Source organism: Leptodactylus fuscus, chromosome 8 (genome assembly GCF_031893055.1).
Source record: "Leptodactylus fuscus isolate aLepFus1 chromosome 8, aLepFus1.hap2, whole genome shotgun sequence".
Classification (NCBI taxonomy): Eukaryota; Metazoa; Chordata; class Amphibia; order Anura; family Leptodactylidae; genus Leptodactylus; species Leptodactylus fuscus.
The window spans coordinates 41,707,311-41,721,953 of NC_134272.1; positions in this window are offsets into that span (position 1 = coordinate 41,707,311).

Below are 14,643 nucleotides of genomic sequence, written 5' to 3' on the forward strand. Positions count from 1 at the left end.
GACTGTCAAGGTAACTCCAGTGGACCCTGCCGAAAGTCTTCTCGGCATCTAGGGCCAAAAGCAAAGAAGGCGTACCATCTTTTTCGGCTTTCTGTATAAGGTCTATAAACCTCCGTGTGCCATCCGGGGTCTGCCTGCCAAACACAAAACCCACTTTATCAGGTTTGATCAGCTGGGGAAGAGCGTTCCAAAGTACATGAGGGTCCGACATGGTAGGGGCATTAAGGGAAAAATATTCCACTAGGGCCTCTCGGAGACGCTCGCTATAGGAAGGGTGATCCAATATATATTCATTTAAGCACCATTGGGTGGGCAGGGCAGAGGTGAACTTCTCATGTAAGGACAGGGACACCACAGCATGATCAGTCCAGGTAATCAACCCAATATTGGTCGATTCCATATTTTATCAGTGAGAAATAAATAAATTCGGGAGTAAGAAGGGGACGAGGATGAGAAGTAACTGCAGTCTCTCTCCCTGCCATGCTGGCAGTGCCAGATGTCACACAGGCCCTGATCAGACAGAGAGGGGGTTAAAATTGGGGAACGTCTCTTGGGGTTAGAGGAATCTAGGGAATTATCTAATAAACAATTGAAATCACCACCGATGATTAACATTCCAGTGGCGAAAGCTCGGATTCTGGAAAGCTCAGACTTCCAGTATTGTGCCTGGGTAAAAAATATGCAAATCTATTCTCCAGGATGTAATTAGGAGAACAGTGCACTCTGTATGCCGCCCTCTAGAGGGCAGCATCCTTAACATCATGCATGACTCAGTTAAAAAGTCTACTATTTAATTGCCAAATTAGTATTTCTATTCCAAAAGGAACAGATTCTATTCCTTTTGGAATAGAAATACTAATTTGGCATGATGTTAAGGATGCTGCCCTCTAGAGGGCGGCATACAGAGTGCACTATTCTCCCAATTACATCCTGGAGAATAGATTTGCATATTTTTTACCCAGAATCCCTAGCGGAGCAGGAATGACTTGTAAGTCTCCATACTGCCTATGTAGGCACACACTCTCCCTGATGTGTACGATTATCCCCTGACCCTGAGTATTGTGCCTGACAGCGATTCGGGAAGTAAACAGTGAACACCAGTTTACACTGGGCACCAGGAGAGGGACTTAATATTGTGGGGCAGTTGGAAGGGAACATTATAATGTGGGGACATATAATGTACGGGTGACTGTAGGAGGATTATACTTTGTGGGGGCAAATGGAAAGATGATTGGGAATGGGCGGAGTCAACATAGAAGTGGGTGGAGCTAAATTTGCCGTGGCGCGGCCCTCTAGCATAGTTTCAATTTCTTATGCGGCCCTTTGGGAAAATTAATTGCCCACCCCTGCTCTTGGCAGATGTTATAGCCAGGAGAAACACTGTTTTCTAGATGAACTTCAATTTTGTGTCTTCTAGAGGCTCAAATGGTTGTTTGCAAAGTGCCGTCAGGACCGTACTGAGATCCCATTTGTGGACAGGAGCAGTAACTGCTGGTCTCAACCTCACGGCGCCTTTTATAAATGTGCCTATTAAAGAGTGTTGAGCTAGACGCCTCCCCAGATAAGCGGACAAAGCGGCTACATGTATCTTCAGGGTAGCAGCAGAGAGCCCTTTGTCTAGCCCGTCCTGAAGAAATTCCAGGATCACCCCAACTGTGGAATCGGAGTCCACATCATGTTCCTGGCACCAGGAATTCCTGGGGAGCGCTGTGGGAAAAACTATGATGCGACGTCGCTGCGGTTTATCCCATAGCACTATTTTAGCTGTGGTCGCTACATGAGACTTTATCCTTATAGTGTGATGCACAGATGATACGGATTAGGCCCAACAGTGAGACGCAGCTAAAAAAAAAAAAGCACTGTGGAAAAAAATAGCGGTGAATCACAGTTTTTTTTCTCCCACAGTATTTTTTTTTTTTGAGCTTTTGATGCATTTTCCTGCATTTCCTCCCCCTATTAATTATATGTGGAAATGCTGGTGATTGCGCAGCTAGAATTCCCCTGCCATAGTATAAGCGCATGCATCTTACAATTTGCAGCATCTTCCACATGGTTTTTTTTTCCTGCAATGTGAGGATGCAGTAATTTGATCACATTTCATTCAGTTTGCTGGTTTTGTAAAACACTATCTTTCTGCAATGTAGGGTTCTGCCTAAAAAAAAGGAACTTTTTTGTTATAGATTTTGCTGAGGTTTTCTGAGCCAATGCCAGGAGTGGATTGAGCAGGAGGTAGAAGTATAAGAGATTTCTATATATTTCCCATACTTATTGTAGACACTCCTGGGACTGTCTCAAAAAAATAAAAAACCTGCAGCAAAATCTGCAACAAAAAAGCTGCGTTTCCGCAATGTGGGGCCTCAGCCTAAAGCGAACCTTTCATGTCCTCAGAGATGGGTGGTATTATATACCACTAGAAAGACGACAGTGCACTGAATTGCGCTGCTCCTATTAACCACTTCCTGACATCGGATGTTGGGAAGTGGTTAATAGTACCGCGGATGCCGGGTGTCAAACTATGGACAATCAAAGGATGACACCCCCCCACCCTTCAGTATTCGTCTTTTGATCGGCCGCCTCAGGCAGCAGAGAGGCTAGGGTCACCACTGCTATGACCCACACCTGGGCTGCAGTTTATTCAAGATCCGCCCTGGACCACACATATGTTAGGGGTCTGGGGGAGATATACTGCGCCTACAGCACTCTGCCTGTCACCTTCTGTGAAATGCAACAAGCCAAGAGGTCACAAGGTATAGGTATAACTTGCCATGCACCATGTATCAGTTAGGACTTAAACTTGCAGCTCTCAATTTAGAGACAAACTTGTGGCAAAACAATTGAGTAAAAAGCAAGTCACAAGATTCTCTTCCATACTATCATGACATTGTTCAGCATGGGGTTATCTTTCAGGTTTGTTTTATATTCAACTACATTGTTTATTGCATAATGCATACTGTATCTTTATGTGCAGTTTTCATAACATGGAGTATTTTGTACACGACCATCAGTGTGTATAGTAACAATTTAAGGAGCAGCATGTACAATATCTTAAAATGTAATAATAAAATAACCTTAAAATGTAACATCTTGATAGTATTGCACAGGAAATCAAACTACACACTTGGTAGTTTGCCATCATATGTTGTGTAATAAGCAGAAGTAATGATAATAGCAACAGTATCAAACAATATTTTAGCACAACCTTGATATGATGCAAAAACAGATGGGCTAAAGAGTACCAGGCCGCTGCTACCCACATAGACACACGTGAGGAAGCGTCTGCCCAGAATCTGATGTAACTGTAATGGGCACTTGAGAAAAAGAGGAAGTCTTCTACCAAGCAGAAGTTAATCATGTATTACATGCAATGGAAAAACGCTGTTCCCTAATGCTCTTGACATTAAAAAAAAAATCCTTTGCAACCTGTCACCTTGAACACACAAGAGTGGCTGAGTAGATTGGCATACTGGTTTGTAGGAAAGATTCAGGATAACTAGCATTTATTTTTTTAAATTTAATTTCCGTCATCTCTGAATGCACACTTATATAAGGAAGGCTGTCAACCACCAAGAAGATCTACTGGACTCCTAAGTTCAGAACAGCCAAGAATTAAAATGAACCACTCAACAACAACAAATGAAGATATGTACGATGGCTCAATAAGACCAAAATAATACTCTAGTTGTGGGGGTAACACGGTGGCACAGTGCTTAGCACTGCAGCCTTGCAGCGCTGGAGTCCTGGGTTCCTGAGTCCAGTAGGAGATCTTCTTGGTGGTTGACAGCCTTCCTTATATAAGTGTGCATACAGAGATGACTGTCAATCACTGAGTATGACCGCCCATAGGAGCCCTAATCTCATGATGAGCGGAAGTTAAATAAAAATTAAAAAATGCAAGTTACTCCAAAGACTGATTGGGAAAAAATGTACACTGTGAGCCCTATATAGGATTCACAATCTACATAAAAAAAAATAAAGATATAATACTCTAGTTGCAATATGTTTCATTAATCTTCTCACTGCCAAGGGTCTCTGGAAATTTTACACCTCCAGTAGCCAGAACAATTTTCACAGTTTTGAGATGGACAAATAAAACCTAAATTGCAACATTAAAAAATAATGCTAACCCCCATATATAATTTCTTAAAGTAGACACATGCAACATTGCTAGAATGCCACTTGGTACTGTATGCAAACTGGCACCTTCATGCAATTTTGATTTAAAGTGAATGTTTTATTTAAAAAAAAAAATGAAATAAAATGTATATTAGTTGCTAAAAGTGAAAACAAACAAAAAATTATATGCACCAAACCTTCTACAAAGTTCATACATATCACTAAGGCCTACACCCGCATACACGTGTCTTCAAAAAATCACCAGAACTAGAAGGAACAAATGCCTGTTTTGAAGCTGGAAATGTTAAAAAAAAGTATCATCCTATAAAATGTTACACACTGAGAAAAGCAAGTGAACCCCTAAATCCTATATATTTTTTGAAAGTAGACAACCTGAAGATTATATGTGTCTCAATAGGTTATCAATAGCCACTTCCACCTTCATGCAACTTTGTGACCTACACAAATAATTTTTTGAAAAAAATGCACGAAAACACATATTTGCACGTAAAACTCATGTTCAATCTCCATTTACACACAAAATACATTTAAAATAATAGCTCAAAGTGTAGTCAATGTATATTTATACATTATATGTACTGCAAATATCAACTACAACAAGACCTCGGACTCCCAAAAACACTAATACAGAAGACAGGCAAGATTTTGCAGTTATTAACTAATTTGTTAAATATATACACTGCACCTAGCAAGCTGTGACTGTGACACCAAAATCTAACTTTTTTGAGATTGCGCAGCATACCGTATATAAAAACAAAATTTTGCAGCAAACAGAGATTACAAGAAAAAATTGCACACAAATTCAAATTTGTCACTAGAGTGCAGCTCAAGCAATCCCTTTCTGCAAACAAAATATACTTTCCAAGTAGTTCATACATACCACATATATATAAATATTTACAGGTGCGGGTGTTAAAGAAACGCCAAAATCGCAAAAATGTGCCAACCAATTTTGTGCATTCAAATTAAGTAGGACATCACGTAAAAATGGTATTTTCTATCCATCTTTAAAAATCATAGCAGTTTATACGTGTATCTGTAGTGATAATAGTTATTGCTATTATTTTAGCGTGTAACGGATATTGCTAGATTGACTAGCCTTAATTTGCACTGTCTACTAGTAAATGTTGGGCCATTGCCATGCAGAATTACCCAGCAATTCTTAAGCTTGAGGTCATGAACTAGGATAGCAGCAAAATTCCTGAATTTTATTTTTGGACAGTTTGATGTACACCCAGTATTTCAGCAGTGTCTTTTCACCTATGCATTTCTATAAGGTATCTTCTTTCTACTGAAAGTGGTTTGCCTTGAGACATGGTTCAACTTCACAATTTTTGGATCCCTCAGTGGACTCAATTCTGTGAGAGATCCATAAAAACAGATGCCTAACAGATGGAAAATGGATGTGAAAAGAAGAAACCTTCATTGATCTTTTGCGGCCATTTTTTTCTGTGTTGTAGGAACGTAATCTAACCAGTCTTTCCCAAGAAGAACAAATTTGTACCCACGCTTTGTGACCCTTTATTGAATGGACAAAGAACCTGTATAACCAACAGTTCCAATCTCATCTCCGTAATTGAGCAAGATAATATAGGTAGACAAGAGTAACCGCGCTTCTCCAAGATCTTTGGTTGACTCATATATAATCAATGTACGTCACATATGCATCTCTTGTGCATCTGAGTGGCTGAGTGAAGATGGCAGCATGTACCGGTATACGACACTGGATCGATTTGCTATACACAGGTAGGTATTGGAAGGGTTCCAACGGATACTCCGGTTCGGCGCTTTCTCAGAAATCAAGATCAAAACTTCAGATCAAAACCTTTATTGATCTGAACATTCTTGATTTCCGAGAGAGCGCTGAACCGGAGTGAAAGACTTTTTTTGTAATGGGCTTTAGTTTGGTGCATTTGGGATTATTTTAAAGTCAGAAAATGGGTCAGAAAATAATGTCTCTCGTTAGGGAGAGATTGGTACATGCACTTACTGTATTAGACTATGCATGCCCAGAAAAAGGTGAATTTACTTCTAGTGCCACCTAATGGAAGGTAGCTGTAGTCCCTGTACCAGTCACTCACTAATGAGAGACATTACCTCTTCTAACCCACTTCAAGACTTCTCACACAGTACATCCTATAAACTACGCACCAACAGAGCACAGTCCAACAGGTAATTTATTTTATAGAATAGTAGATGAGGAAGCCGGGGCTCGTTGTGTTCACTGCATTATGCATAATTACTTCCTGAATTTTGACACAAGTCTTATCTGGAGTAGACACACCTGTCTCATCAATCCAAACTGAGGGCAAATATAGCTGCAGGGTTAAAATATGGACACATGGGCATACATGCCCATATGCAAAAACCACAAACAAAACAAAAGAATAACTAAAGCAAAATGTGTGATTTATTTATTTTTTGTCTTTATTATAGGTTATTTTCAAAAGATTTGTCCTCTTGTGTGCTGTAAGGATATTCATTTGTTTCTGTCTTTTCTGTATCTCCACTGGTGGCAACTGCAAGAGCTCATGGACATAGAGAATTTTTTTTTTTTTTTTTAAATAATACCAAGCCATTATGGAGTTTCCAGACTCCTTATGTACAGAGGAATCATTTTTATATTTCAATTCAATTTTAGTGGAAGAATGCTTCAACAACTCAACAACACGTGGAAACCTGCATAAGCACAATTATCTCATACTATGGAGGACTCTATAAAAAATCATATTTCTGTACACACAGACATTTTTAATGACTTCGCCATCTGGCATAGTGTACGCTGGGGAGAATTTACTAAGGCTACGAGACTCCGACACAGTTCCTCTTAAAGGGATTCTATCATTGGTGTCAGTGGTTTTGAGACATCACTGGATATCCTTTAACCCATTCCTGCCAACAGAATATTTCGATTTTTGTTTTTGACTTCTCTCCTTCCAAACCCCATAACTTTTATATTTTTCCACTCTCATAGTCATATGAGGTCTTAACCTTTGCGGGACAATTTTTCTTCATGATGCTACCATTAATTGTTCTATATAATGTATTGGAAAACTGTAAACAATTCAGAATCGGATGGATATGAATAAAAAATGCATTAGTGCGACTTTCTTACGGGCTTTGGTTTTATGGCATTAACTGTGCAGCCAAAATGACATTTCATCTGTATTCTATGTTTTGGTACGATTCCAGAGATACCAAATTCATATGGTTTTATTCACAAAAATCCAAAACTGTGTTAAGAATTTTTTTTTCTTAGAGTCACCATATTCTGACACCCGTAACTTTTTTATACTTCGGTGTACGAGGATGCATAGGGCATCTTTTTTTGCCAGGGATGGGTGTACTTTTCAGTTATACCATTTTCGGGAATTGATTTTGCCTTGATCAGAGCGAGAGTTTTTGGACACAGGGATAAATAACATGTAGGTGTTTTACAGTCTTTCAGTACTTTTATATGTGTTCAGGGGAAAGGGGGGTGATTTGAAGTTTTAATATTTAAATTTTATTTATTTATTTTTTTTTATTTTTTTTTTTAACTGTTTTAACACTTTTTTTTTCGTATTTGTTAGACCCGCTAGGGGTATGAAACAGTAGACACCCTGCAGCTATGGCGTCCGCCATAGTTACACACCCGGCATCTGCCATAATAGTACGCCGGATGTCGATCTCACCGCCGTTCCGTTGTAATCCTGGTTAATTACTTTCGAGTGCCAGGTTGGTGCAGTTCGCTATACAACCAGCGCCGCACCTCTAATAAGGCGGGTTGAGGCGATGGCCTCAGGCGGCACTCCGGAGGGGGAGGCAGCCGCAGCAATTTATTTTTTTTTCCCCCCCTAAATAAGCGCAAGAGAAGATCGCTCTGAAAACAACCCAAGCGGCCCGTTTTCTGCACTGGTTTAGACCTCTGCATCTCAGCACAGGCAGCCTCATCACGCAGACATCTCATTGCAGGGTGAAGAAGAGGCGGCAGCAGCGGCAAGGTCGGTGAGTAGAATACTTCTTTTTTTGTTTTAGAATAGGCCATTACCTGCTGGAGTATCCCCAGCAGGTAGAGGATAGGATTTGGGCCTATATGGTAATATCCCAGACCACGTGACGTCTGAGAAATTACCATACAGACCCGAAGCCTGCTAGGATTAACATCGGATCCCGGAGAGGTGAGTAACACTGTTTATTATATTCCCTCCCCTCCCCTGGGGCTCCGATTATTATGCTGTGTAATAATAGTTCATGGGTGAGCAACTGTGGGGCATAAAAGAGCTTGAAGGGTCCACTGTGGCCTCTGCAACCTCTATTATGCCCCACAGTCTACTGTGCCACTGTGGGGTATAATATAGGCTGCAGGGGCCACTGTGCGACATACATATATACACAGGGCCGCCGATAGGGCAGTACTACTGGTACTGGCGTCAGGGGCCCGGCCAAATTGAAAAATGGGGGGGGGCCCGGTTTTGGCCCGCCACCATGTGCCGGCCCCCTGGCGCCCGTAGCAGTCATTGTGTATGTCCTATTTCAACTCAGATCTGCATCCAGAGGACGCAGATCTGAGTTGAAGACATATGCGGCTGAAGCAAGGAACTGACACAGGTCAGCTCCTCGCTTCGCCGCTGCGTGCCTCTCTCGCTGACACACATGTGGCTGAAGCGAGGAGCTGACCTGTGTCAGCTCCTCGCTTCGCCGCCGCCGCTGCTACTGGCTTGTAGACGCAATGTGATCACATCGTGTCTAAAAGCCAGTAGCCGGTGGCAGCAGCGAAGCGAGGAGCTGACACAGGTCAGCTCCTCGCTTCAGCCATCGCGTCTACAAGCCAGTAGCCGGCGGCGAAGCGAGGAGCTGACACAGGTCAGCTCCTTGCTTTGCCGCTGCGCGCCTCTCTCGCTGTCACATATGCGGCTGAAGCGAGGAGCTGACCTGTGTCAGCTCCTCGCTTCTCCGCCTCCGCTACTGGCTTGTAGACGCGATGTGATGACGTCACATCGCGTCTATAACTGTGCACCAGTGAGAGAGAGGCGCGCAGAGAGCTGCGAGGGAACGAAGGAGAAGGTAAGTCAGTCAGTGTAATGTGGAACGTGAAACTGGGGGCAGAGAGAGGACGGCATGACACTGGGGGCAGAGATGGAGGGGACATGAATTTGGGGGCAGAGATGGAGGGGACATGAAACTGGGGGCAGAGATGGAGGGGACATGAAACTGGGGGCAGAGATGGAGAGGACGACATGACAATGGGGGTAGAGATGGAGGGACATGAATATGGGGGCAGAGATGGAAAGGACGGCATGACAATGGGGGCAGAGATGGAGGGACATGAATTTGGGGGCAGAGATGGAGGGGACATGAAACTGGGGGCAGAGATGGAGGGGACATGAAACTGGGGGCAGAGATGGAGGGGACATGAATCTGGGGGCAGAGATGGAGGGCATGAATCTGGGGGTAGAGATGGAGGGGACATGAAACTGGGGGCAGAAATGGATGGGCGGACATGAATCTGGGGGCAGAGATTGGGTGGGAGACATGAAACTGGGTGCAGATGAAGGGTGTATATGAAGCTGGGGGAGAGATAGAGGGGGGACATATAATGTACGGGTGACTGTAGGAGGATTATACTGTGTGCGGGCACATGAAAAATTAATGAGAATGGGTGGAGTCAACATAACGGTGGGTGGGGCTAAATTTGCCGCGGCGCGCATTTTGTCCCTCTTTTGGTTCTTCAAAAGTTGGGAGGTATGGGTACAGGGGGCAGTGGAAAGATGTTAGAAGGTGGACGGGGGGGGGGGAAGGGGGATTGTTGGGGCATCGGGTGTGCGGCACTGCGGAGAGGGAACTGGGGCCTGATTAAGCCTTGTAAAGCTGCTAAATAAAGGTAAATGTAATACAGAATTGGTATGTCGCAAAATAAAGTAGTTTTAAAATGGCGGCAGCGGGGGGGGGGGGGGGGGGTGCAGACACTTAGGCTGTATGGGGCCCCAAAATTCCTGATGGCAGCCCTGTATATACACACAGTGCCTTGCGAAAGTATTCAGCTTTTATTGAAGTATTGAACTTTTCAACCTTTTGCCACATTTCAGGCTTCAAACATAAAGATATAAAATTTTTATTTTTGGGAGAAGAATCAACAACAAGTGGGACACAATTGTGAAGTGAAACAAAATTTATTGGATATTTTAAACTTGTTTAAGAAATAAAAAACTGAAAAGTGGAGCGTGCAATATTATTTGGCCCCTTTACTTTCAGTGCAGCAAACTCACACCAGAAGTTCAGTGAGGATCTCTGAATGATCCAATGTTGTCCTAAATGACTGATGATAAATAGAATCCACCTGTGTGTAATCAAGTCTCTGTATAAATGCACCTGCTCTGTTATAGTGTCAGGGTTTTGTTTAAAGGGATTCTACCACTAAAACACATTTTTTTCTAGTTACCACGTCGGAATAGCCTTTAAAAAGGCTATTCGTCGCTTACCTTTGGAAGTGCTCTCTGCCGCGCCGTTCATTCAAAATACCGGTTTGTACCGGTATGCTAATGAGTTCTCTCGCAGCGATGGGGGCGTCCCCATCGCAGGAGCAGCCACCTGGGAGACAGACCAAACATGTGGAAGAAGGTGCTCTGGTCAGATGAAACCAAAATCGAACTTTTTGGCCACAATGCAATACGATATGTTTGGCGTAAAAACAACACAGCTCATCAACCTGAACACACCATCCCCACTGTCAAACATGGTGGTGGCAGCATCATGGTTTGGGCTTGCTTTTCTTCAGCAGTGACAGGGAAAGTGATTAAAATTGATGGGAATATGGATGGAGCAAAATACAGGAACATTCTGGGAGAAAACCTGTTTGGAGTCTGCAAAAGACCTGAAACTGGGACGGAGATTCAACAAGACAATGATCCATAACAAAGAAAAATCTACAGTGGAATGGTTCACAAATAAATGTATCCAGGTGTTAGAATGGCCAAATCAAAGTACAAACCTGAAACCAATCGAGAATCTGAAGAAAGATCAGAAAACTGTTGTTCACAAACGCTCTCCATCCAATCTCACTGAGCTCAAGTTGTTTTTCAAGGAAGAATGGGCAAGAATTTCAGTCTCTCGATGTGCAAAACTGATAGACATACCCAAAGCGACTTGCAGCTGTAATCGCAGCAAAAGGTGGCGCTACAAAGTATTAACGGAAGGGGGCCGTATAATTTTGCACGCTCAATTTTTCAGTTTTTTCTTTGTTAAAAAAGTTTAAAATATCCAATAAATTTTGTTCCACTTCACAATTGTGTCCCACTTGTTGTTGGTTCTTCCCCCAAAAATTAAAATTTTATATCTTATGTTTGAAGCCTGAAATGTGGCAAAAGGTTGAAAAGTTCAAGGAGGCCGAATACTTTTGAAAGGCACTGTATATACTATACAGTATATATGTGTGTGTGTATATATATATATATATATATATATATATATATATTTATATACAGGGCCGCACCTCTAATGAGGCGATGTGAAGCGCCCGCTTCGGGCGGCGGTCCCGAGGGGGCGGCAGCCCGGGCGTTTTTTTTTTCCCCCCTCACAACCAGCGCAAGGAGCGCTGCCGCTCTCCTTGCGCTGGTTCAGACATCTACGTATCAGCGTAGGTGACGTCATCACGCCACCTACGCTGATACACAGACGTCCTGTGAGAGAAGAAGATGCGGGAGCAGCAGCGTGCGGTCGGTCAGTAAGTATAATAACTCTTTTTTTGGTTTATAATAGGCCGCTGCCTGCTGGAGTATCTACCAGCAGGCAGTGGCCTATTTACCAACCCGGACCTGCTCACTGCCGCCCCCGCTTCCCCTTGTACTTTAGGCCGTGGCTGGCGGTAGTGAATAGGCCCGGGCCAGGCCGCGATCCCACTGCCGCTATTATGATGTTCGGGGGTCTTTTCAGACCCCCGAGTATAATAATCAGAGCCCCAGGGGAGGTGAGAGAACATAATAAACACTGATACTCACCTCTCCGGGATCCGGTGTTAATCCAAGCAGGCTTCGGGGCTATATGGTAATGTGTCAGACATCACATGGTCTGGGATACTGCCATATAGGCCCGAAGCCTGTGCTAGTAGTAATAGCCTGTTACTGCTAGCACAGGCTTTGGGCCTGTATGGTAACAGGCTGTTACTGCTACCACAGGCTTTGGGCCTATTTGTTACTGCTAGCACAGGCTTTGGGCCTATATGGTAATATCCCAGACCACGTGACATCTGACACATTACCATACAGGCCCGAAGCCTGCTAGGAGTAACATCAGATCCCGGAGAGGTGAGTAACAGTGTTTATTATGTTCCCTCACCTCCCCTGGAGCTCCAATTGTTATACTCAGGGTCTGAAAAGACACCCCCCCCCCCCCCCCGAGTATAATAATAGTTCATGGGTGTGCAACTGTGGCGCATAATAGAGCTTGAAGGGTCCACTGTGGCCCCTGTAACCTCTATTATGCCCCACAGCGGCCCCCCTGCAACCTCTATTAAGCCCCACAGTCTATTGTGCCACTGTGGGGCATAATATAGGCTGCAGGGGCTGCTGTGAGATACAAAATATATATATATACAGTCCTATGAAAAAGTTTGGGCACCCCTAGTAATCTTAATCATTTTTAGTTCTAAATATTTTGGTGTTTGCAGCAGCCATTTCAGTTTGATATATCTAATAACTGATGGACACACTAATATTTCAGGATTGAAATGAGGTTTATTGTACTAACAGGAAATGCGCAATATGCAATAAACCAAAATTTGACCGGTGCAAAAGTATGGGCACCTCAACAGAAAAGTGACATTAATATTTAGTAGATCCTCCTTTTGCAAAGATAACAGCCTCTAGTCGCTTGCTGTAGCTTTTAATCAGTTCCTGGATCCTGGATGAAGGGATTTTGGACCATTCCTCTTTACAAAACAATTCAAGTTCAGTTCAGTTTGATGGTCGCCGAACATGGACAGCCTGCTCTCAAATGATCTGAAAACAAAGATTGTTCAACATAGTTGTTCAGGGGAAGGATACAAAAAGTTGTCTCAGAGATTTAACCTGTCAGTTTCCACTGTGAGGAACATAGTAAGGAAATGGAAGACCACAGGGACAGTTCTTGTTAAGCCCAGAAGTGGCAGGCCAAGAAAAATATCAGAAAGGCAGAGAAGAAGAATGGTGAGAAGAGTCAAGGACAATCCACAGACCACCTCCAAAGAGCTGCAGCATCATCTTGCTGCAGATGGTGTCATTGTGCATCGGTCAACAATACAGCGCACTTTGCACAAATAGAAGCTGTATGGGAGAGTGATGAGAAAGAAGCCGTTTCTGCAAGCACACCACAAACAGAGTCGCCTGAGGTATGCAAAAGCACATGTGGACAAGCCAGCTTCATTTTGGAAGAAGGTCCTGTGGACTGATGAAACAAAGATTGAGTTGTTTGGTCATACAAAAAGGCGTTATGCATGGCGTCCAGAAACAGCATTCCAAGAAAAACACTTGCTACCCACTGTAAAATTTGGTGGAGGTTCCATCATGCTTTGGGGCTGTGTGGCCAATGCCGGCACTGAGAATCTTGTTAAAGTTGAGGGTCGCATGGATTCCACTCCGTATCAGCAGATTCTTGAGAATAATGTTCAAGAATCAGTGATGAAGTTGATGTTACGCCGGGGATGGATATTTCAGCAAGACAATGATCCAAAACTCCGCTCCAAATCGACTCAGGCATTCATGCAGAGGAACAATTACAATGCTCTGGAATGGCCATCCCAGTCCCCAGACCTGAATATCATTGAACATCTGTGGGATGATTAGAAGCGGGCTGTCCATGCTCGGCGACCATCTAACTTAACTGAACGCGAATTGTTTTGTAAAGAGGAATGGTCCAAAATACCTTCATCCAGGATCCAGGAACTGATTAAAAGCTACAGGAAGCGACTAGAGGCTGTTATCATTGCAAAAGGAGGATCTACTAAACATTAATGTCACTTTTCTGTTGAGGTGCCCATACTTTTGCACCTGTCAAATTTTGGTTTAATGCATATTGCGCATTTTCTGTTAGTACAATAAGCCTCATTTCAATCCTGAAATATTACTGTGTCCATCAGTTATTAGATATATCAAACTGAAATGGCTGCTGCAAACACCAAAATATTTAGAACTAAAAATGATTAAGATTAATAGGGGTGCCCAAACTTTTTCATAGGACTGTATATATATGAAGAGCTCAACGGAAAAATGGCCTAAGTCCAAAAATCAATATTGTGAGAAAAACTAAATTTAAAGTTTTAGCCTAAAGCAAACGGGCATTATTGTGGAATATATCTATCCAATGTAATCAGCTAATGAACACCGTTAATCCTAATCATAAATTGTATTATTTATTAAAAAAAATTGCAGCTTCATGTATAAATATATATATATTATTTATTTAATATTAATTAATTACTACTATTATTTATTATTATTAATAATTATTACTATTATTTATTATTATTAATTATTAGTTTAAATTATTGATAGTTTC